Source organism: Musca domestica, unplaced genomic scaffold (genome assembly GCF_030504385.1).
Source record: "Musca domestica strain aabys unplaced genomic scaffold, Musca_domestica.polishedcontigs.V.1.1 14, whole genome shotgun sequence".
NCBI classification, from domain to species: Eukaryota; Metazoa; Arthropoda; class Insecta; order Diptera; family Muscidae; genus Musca; species Musca domestica.
In genome coordinates this window covers 14898016-14906977 of record NW_026712192.1, presented here as the reverse complement: position 1 = coordinate 14906977, position 8962 = coordinate 14898016, and the positions used below count along the sequence as shown (strand labels likewise).

At 35.5% G+C, this 8962-nt stretch overlaps 1 long non-coding RNA gene across 1 annotated transcript; it reads left to right on the top strand.

The window, feature by feature from the left end:
* The first annotated feature begins 1326 nt into the window (after positions 1-1326).
* Positions 1327-2692, top strand: LOC131801065 (uncharacterized). Its single transcript, XR_009341683.1, has 3 exons — positions 1327-1455; positions 1607-1715; positions 1901-2692. It is a non-coding gene; the product is annotated as an uncharacterized LOC131801065 (long non-coding RNA).
* Positions 2693-8962: the final 6270 nt, after the last annotated feature.

Here is an 8962-nt window from a genome sequence, read left to right as displayed (position 1 = left end):
AAACAACTTTTTATATATAATTTTGAATGAATATGACAGGAAGCGGGCATTGCCTCAGGGCTGTATTTCTGTAGTTTTACGAAGCTGTTCTATCTCCTTATTGTACCATGGGCATTGACTTTGTTGCAGTTTTTTTATCTCAGCCTGCATATGGGAGCAATATGCCAATTTTAGCCGATCTCGATAAAATGTGGCAAATGTAATTCCGAACCTATAAGATATCTGGTACCAAATATCATTGATTTCGAATTCATATTACGAATGTGAGGCACTTAAACACCAAATCGGATGAAACATATATATGGGAAAACTGATGTTCTAGCTTCTAGGCTGAATTCGGTTGGATGTGCCAAAGCTGAGGCCATTTGGACTGATATTGGACGTTTGGTGCACAATTAACCCGAATTCTGTTGAAGATATATATGGGAGCTATATCCAAATCTGAACCGATCTTAAAACAATTTGGTAGATGTATTTCTGGGATGTATCTGATATCTGGTACCAAATATCATTGCTGTCGAATGCATATTATGCATGTGAGGGACTTTAGCACCAAATCGGATGAAGCATATATATAGGAGCTATAAATTTGACGTACTTGCTTCTAGACTGAATTCGGTTGGTTGTGCTCAAATGCAGGTCATTTGCGCTTTTATTGACCATTTGGTGACCAATTAACCCGAAATCGGTTGAAGATATATTGGAGCTATGTCTAAATCTTATTATATTATAGTATTTTGTATAAGCTCGCTTGAAGTACGGCGTTTCTAATATTTATGAATTCCTAGCGTTAAGGTAAGGAAATAGAAAGTATTATGAGACCTATTATATAATTATTTTATGACGAATAATTTTGTAGAACATTTTTATTTGTTACTGGCTGGCTTTTTTGAGTTACACTGTGTAATTAACGCAGCTTATAAGACCTGGTGATACGAAGGCTATGTCTGTCAAACGTTGGAAATCGGTACCTTTTTCGTGCACCTCCTAGGTCCATCCTTATGACATTCCAGGCTTACTAAATGACTTCACTACTAACGGAATGGCAGTGGCATCATTAATCTATCATCTTTAGCCAACAATTCTTGAGGAGGCAACGAAGGGTGAGGAAAAGCTAAAACAAACAAAAACAACCACGAACCAACAATCTATCAAATTATTATACATTGTGGGATTTGGGTGCAAGACTTGGCCAATTTTATACTTCATAGGTTATTATTAGTCTCTACTGCAAATTACCGTTTTCTTGTGGAACCTAATTATTTCCTGGCCAAAGTTTATTATTTGTCATTAGTTTTAAAATAAAAATTATTCAAATACAAAATTCGGAAGTTGTTATCCCAATCATTTTAAATATAACCGACTATAACTAAAATTAGATGTCTATTTCTCAATGATTTATAGGAAACTATCTTTGATGTAAATGTTGTATGAGAGACACTTCCTGTTAAAAAGGTATGTCTCTATGTGTGCACCTACATAAGTCACGTAGAAATTTAGAAACAATTTACAGGAAAATTAAAATTTGAAAATGACAATAATTTTGGTAACGTTTTTTCTTCTCTTTTTAAAATTTAAAAATTATTTTACGATTGCAATGGTAAAGATGAAGAAACGGAGTATTTGTTCAAAAGAAGGAAGGAGAAATGACCATTAAATGACATTCAAAGTTGGCAAATAAATTTGAAAATTATATGTTGCAAGTCCCGAAATAAGTATGTGTACATGCATATGAGTCATTTTACATGAAGTTGTCTTATTTGTTACTATAAGTTATAATACCAAGATACATATGTATTCGAAACGATTTACAAATGGCTCCGCAAAAACTTAGAGGCTACAGTAGTTAAGAAAAAAATTTAAAGACTTAAAAAAATCATCAAAATGTTAAATATTGCAGGTACTATATACTAACGAAAAGGAGAACGTGGGCCTGGCGCGACCATTTCATCGATATTTAAAATTGAAGCATAATGAGAATGAAAATAAATACCGTGTCCTACAAAATCAAGTGCAGGAACTCAAGTCCGAATTGGTGGCTGCTGAGGAAAGAACATATACAGAATGTAACCAAGCAAACTACACCTTAAAGTCTTTGGAGGAGGAGACGGCACAAAATACCAACAAAGAAGAAAGAATTGGAAAAGAAGACGCCATTACTTAAGTTGAAGTACTTGGTGAAGAAACAGTATCAAGTCCCGAAGACTTGAAGGGATTACTGTCAACCACTGAAGAATAAAATTTACAAGAGAAGCAATATGTCATACTCATGTTGAAACGGAAAAGACAGAAGTCAAGAATCAGCTGAACGCCAACAAGATGAAGACGAAAAGGGATGGGCATATACGATGCGGGAATAAGAAGATGCCGAAGGAAGCTCAAGTTTTCAGGAAGATAAAGATGCTTAGTGAAAGTGGTGCAGCTTGAAAAGCATAGGCTGGGGTGGCGGGAAATTATGAAAGCTTGCAACGCTGACAGTACTATCTTACACTCCTTGGACAGCGAGTGTAAGATTGTGCGGCCAGAGTAAGATCAGATCATTGGCTGCAGAATAAAGACGACGCATGAAGAAGAGAGATTTTTGTTAAACAGGGATCAATTTTAATATAGTCCATTTTAAACAAGTAAAAAAGCAGTAAGATCGGCCGGTCCGAACTTTGAATACACTTCACCATTTGGAAATTAAAAAAAAAAAAAATACGTGGAAAAATACTATTAAAAATCATAAAAATTCCGATTATTAGGGATTTACCATTATATTGGGGTCTATACAAAGACGCGGACCTACATAGGCAGTTGTGTCCATTACGAACTTCAAATACAAAATTTGAAACAATTTCGATGAATAAATCCGCTAAAATCATAAAAATACCGAGTTTTGAAAGGCCTGCATACGAAATTTGAAACGATTCCGGTGAATAATGTTGCTGAAATCATCAAAATACCGAATATGGGGAGGTACCGTTATATTGAACCTATACGAAGACGTCGACCTGCATATACAAATTTTTGTCAGGCTGTAGTACCCATTACGAACTTCAAACACGAAATTTTAAATAATTCCGGTTAATAATGTCGCTAAAAATAATGAAAATACTGAATATCGGGTGGTACCGTTATATGGGGGCTGTACGAAAACGTGAACCCACAAGTCAAATTTCTGTTATAGCTTGCAGTACCCATTAGGAACTTCAAATACGAAATTTTAAAAAATTCCAGAGATTAATCTCGCCACAATCATTAAAATACCGAATATATGGATTTACCATTACACGAGGGCTACGTCAAAATGTGGGCCTAGATAGCCCATTTTCAATAACACATCTGAGAAAAATTTTATCAATCTACTTTAATTCGTTCGGAAGCTAGAGTGATTTCCACAGACGGACAGAGAGACGGATTTGAAGTTTCGTAATGGTTACTACAGTGACAGAAAACTGCCTATGCAGGTCCACATCTTCGGTATTTTTATGATTTTTAACAGTATTTTTCGAATTATTTTTCTTTAAATTTCCAAATTCCTTCCGAATTGTGGAGGGTACTCAAAGTTCGGTCGAGCTGAATTTTCGAATTGAGATAGAAGGCTAAAATTTTGCAATATGCATGGTATGCCAGTAGGCAGGTTAAGTTCGTAAATGGGCCATGTCGGCCCCCATACAACGGAATATTTACCAGAATTATTTCGAATTTGAAGTTCGTAATGGGTACTACAGCCTATGACAAAAATTTTCATATGTAGATCCACGTCTTCGTATAGCCCCCATGTAACGGCACCTCCCGATATTCGGTATTTTGATAATTTCAGCAACATTATTCACCCGAATCGTTTTAAATTTCGCATTGAAAGATCTTAATGGAAAGATCTTATGCAGGTTCACGTCTTCCCCCTTATATGATGGTACCTCCCGATACTCCGTACTTTCATGAGTTTTGCGATATTATTCACAATAATTTAACAAGTTTCGTGTTTGAAGTTCGTAATGGGCACTACAGCCTATGACAAAAAATTTCGTAGGCAGGCCCACGTCTTCGTATAGTCCCTATATAAGGGTTTTAATTTAAGTGGTAGTTTTCGTATTTTTTTTTTTTTTTTTTTGAAAAATTTCAAGTACCTTCGAAATGGTGGAAGGTATTAAAGCTGTTTTTTACTCATTTTACTTGTTTTATATAGTGAGGCATCGTTACATGGGGGCTATGCGAAACTTGATCTGCCTACTGATAAAATTCACATATTTTAGCTTTCTATCTTAATTCATTCGTGATTACAAAAGACTAACACCAGACAGAAAGGCAAACGGGTCATTTGGTACACAATACACCTGAAATCGGATAAAGATATATATGGGAGATATATCCAAATCTGAACCGATCTTGACAAAATTTTAGGCACGTATTTCTGAGCTGTATCACATATCTGGTAACCAAGATCATTGTTGTGGAGTGCATATTACGAAGGTGAGGGACTTAAAACACACATATCGGATGAAACATATATATGAGAGCTATAGCTATACCGATTTTCACCAAATTTGAAGTACCTATTTTTTAGGATAAATTCAATCGGAATTGCCAAAATTCAGTTCATTTGAACTGATATTAGCCATTTGGTGCACAATAAACTATATATCGGATAAAGATATCTATGAGAGCTATATCCCAATCTGATCCGATCTCGATAAAATTTGTTAGAGATATTTGTGGGTTGTATCTGATATCTTGTACGAAATACCGTTCTTGTGTAGTGCATATTACGCATGTTAGGGACTTAAACACCAAATCAGGTGAAGCATATTAATGGGAGCTATAGCTATATCTGAACTGACTTTCACCAAATTTGTTGTACTTGATTCTAGACTGAATTTGGTCGAATGTGCCTAAATTCATGTCATATGTACTGAAATCTGTTAAAGACTCTCTCAAATTTCAATAGGGTTCGTCCTTGGGCTAAACAAATGATATGTGGAAAGTTTCATCCCAATAGAACAATACAGGGTTGCCCATATTCGACGGACCCATCTGGCAACGCCATAACTTTTGACAGAGATGTCACATCGCTTACCATTTTTACCATGAATCAATGAATGAAATTTACAAGAAGTCAATTGTGAAAACTCAACGTGCTTTAAAAACATTAAAAAATGTAAGAAGTGCGCCTTCTAAGAACACCATTAAGCGTTTATACGAAAAATTTTCGGTAAGGCTCTTTCTAATCCAAAGAGGCCATATAAAAGTCGACCAAGGCGATCGGCCGAGAATATCGCTGCCGTACGAGCCAGTGTTGAGAGGTTCCCAAGAACATCCCAAAAACGCCGTTCTCAGCAGTTGGGCATGGCTCGGTCCACTTTACAATGGATTTGATTTGCATTTGTTCCCGTACAAAACTCAATTGACGCAAAGAATGCGGACAAGCCTCGTCGATTGGAATGGGCCCAAAGGTCCGTCGAATATGGCAACCCTGTAAGTGATAATGTGACCAGATTTAAATATAGCTCTCATATATATCTTCGACCGATTTCAAGTTTATTGGGCGCCAAATATGCTAAGTTTGTTCTGTTAGGTTTAATTTTAGATCATACGATCAAGTTCCGATAAGAACAATGTCAGACTAGTTGGCCCCAAATTGTTTCATATATAGCTTTAGATTTCAATATAGCTCTCACATACTTTAATCCATTTTCATTTTCGTACACTAATGCTTCATTTCTTACTGTGCATCATACTTAAAATATTCTTTACAGCCAAATGCATTTGTTGTTACATTAGTTGTATAACTTGGCTAATACATGAAATTACTTTGTCCTTTTTTCTCTTTGGACAAAAAGTCCATCTTTTCCTTCCGAAAACTTTGTAATCAAGTTGAAAATTACCAAGAGTTTGGAGTACCGCAGAAAACGTGATGTCTGATATCTACAATGAAATGACTAAGTCTATGGCCGACCGATAATACATATGTTATGTACATACATATGTACTCACACTGAATATTTAGGATTGCAAGGGAGGCAGTTTGAAATCGGACTTACCGAGCCGAAGAGGCTACTAAGAAAAAAAAAAAAAAAATAAAAACAATTTTTGATGTCTGCAAAACTTGGCAGAAATTTGTTTGTTGATTTCTTTTCTATTCAAATATTTGCTAATGACAAAAAAATGTCTCATCTCCTTTAGCCGGCGACTTCGAGATTAAACATATTAGCCATATGCCATACATACGACTTCCTTGTGACATATGACAACGGCTATTATCATCATCAACTATTTGACCAAAAAAGTTTTCATTGGCAAAGGAGAAAAAAAACTCAACTGAAATCCACAACACGTTTCACAAATTGTTGTACACATTGGAGAATGTACCGACCGACACCCAAGTCATCCAAAGACATTCCTAAGTGGACTACTTCATTTTTTCTCATCATCATCATCATCTTCACCACCAGGATTCGATGGGATTTTTGGTGGCTTTTTCTCTTTAGTTTTCTTTCTTCGGCGGCATGATAAAATACTTTAAATTAATCTCCACCAATATGCATCAAGTGGCGGCGTCGGCATCCATTGCAATAATGCAGCGATAGCAATTTGCAGCAAGCAGTGCCGGAATAAGAGTCACAGTTGGATGAAACGTGTGGCAAGGACTTCGGGCAACCCCAAACAAGAAAAAAACCAAAAAAGCTCAATAATTTTTGTCTTTGTCTTGTTGAGTTGGAAAATCGAATGGTACAGCATCGGATGTGATATTCTCAACACGTCGCCGGCATTTGTGTGGCACACAGTGCAGCGAAACTTGAAATTTTGTTTTACGGCTAAAACAACTTTAGATGACTTTTATAGATATAAGACCTTTCGGACGTTTCCTTAAATAAAATATAGTAGAAATTATGTGTGGGATACGTTAATAGTATTCTACGACAATTTTGAGGCAATAAATGGCGGCTGTCACAATCCAATGGAAGGGAAATTTTCTCCATATAATGATTCGTGTCCGGAGGTCTGCGTTTGGGTTGAAATCTGTCAGCGCCTATTTCTGAAGATTAATGAAACAAATTTCATAGTAGTCTACTAATAGCATCCACAATTAGAAAGGACCATTTCAAATTTCAAAAAAAAGTTCCCGGTAGCTAAAATGTAGACCTGTATAGCCAATTATCTGTCAGAAATAGGCGTAATTATATAAAGACTATTACAAAACCTGGACCAATATGGACAGTTCTTTGAACAGGGTGAAAATTCGTTTTTAAATGGTGGTTTAAACACGCAAAACACACCATTTAATGGATGCTATACCAAAACAATAAAAAATTCTAACGAACCTAAAACACGTGAACAGACATACGAAATCAACCTGGAATGTTATGGAAGGCATAACAAGTAAAAAAGAGCAATGTTCGGATGGGCCTAACTTTTAATAGCCTCCACCATTTTGAAGGAACTTGTAAATTTTAAAATTAATTGCATAGAAAAATACCTCTCAAATGAAACCCTTTGTATGGGTCTTTACGAAGACGTAGTCCATCATAAAAAAACAATTCCATAGAATAATATCACTAAAATCATCAAAATACCGAATATCAGGAGATATCGTTATATGGGGGCTATAAGAAGACGTGAACCTTCATAGACAATGTCATAGGCTGTGGTACCTATTACAAATTTTAATACAAATACGAAACTTGAAACAATTCCGATAAAAAATGTCGCCAAAATCATCAAAATACCGAACATTGGGAGGTACCGTTATATGGGGGCTATACGAAGAAATCTGTTTTCCATTCATATTGAACATTTTATTTTTATTTCATTTCTGAAATAATGTCGCACAGTCCTACAAAAGTTTTATCTTGGCTCGTTGCATTTGTCCTATATTTACGCTCCATGTCGTCTTGATGGGTATTCAAAACAATATTCGATTATTTAGATTCTTCTATATGACTTGCTGTATCTCCGACATTTCGCAATATTTGCCAACAAAATCAGCATCAATGTAAAGGCCAGAGGTGCCCCTTTCATGTATTTGTCATTTTGTTAATTTTTGTATTTTTTTCACACAAAATTGTGGTCCATTTCACCAAAGAAGCTTCAGAGCTGTCCTAAATTCTAACCTGAAAAAACACCATGTCTTTGGTTTTTAATCGAGACAATTTTAGGTTTTTAGTCCATTTCAATCACCTAAAATATTTCGCGAACATCTTCCAAAACAACAGGCTTTTATTCTGATCTCCATGCAAAAATTTTGTGAAGATCCGACCATAACACATAGTGTTGTAGGTTGAAAAAAAAATATTACAAAATGTATAATTCAGTATTGAAGACAAATTGAAAAAAAAAGTGGACCGAGATGGCCCATTTACGGACAAAATGTTAGCTTTCTATCTCAATTCGTTCGAAAGATAGCGTGATTACAGTTGACAGGCGGACATCGCTAAATCGACTTAGGAATTTACGCTGATCAAGAATATATATACTTTCTTAGGTCTAACATGAGTATCTCGAAATGACAATGTTCATAGTATGGCGGAGGGTATAAAAAAATAACCCAAACAGTGAAAACCATATTATCATCTAATTTGGCTGGAAATTGTGGCAGAAAACTCTGGAGTACCGAAAATCGGGATCAAGAATTTAATAGTAGAGTATAATTATGTAAATATGGACAAACCGAATAAGCTAGAATTCTGAAATTTGAAATCAATGCAGGATAGATGAGCCAAAGTGTTTCATAACAAAAAAAGATCTAAAATGGTTTTGGATATGTTTACTAAGTGAGTTCACACACTAAATGGTACTAGAATTAGGGTGAACGGATGGAGATGATTTTGGAAATGTGTACTATAATTGTACGAAAAGTACAATGGTACAGTACCAAGTACTAATGGGATATCTGATGGTACGTGTTTCTGAGATTTGGTGGTGGAATGGAAATCCATCCTATATTTGTACGAAAAGTACTAAATGGTACTAAACTTGATAT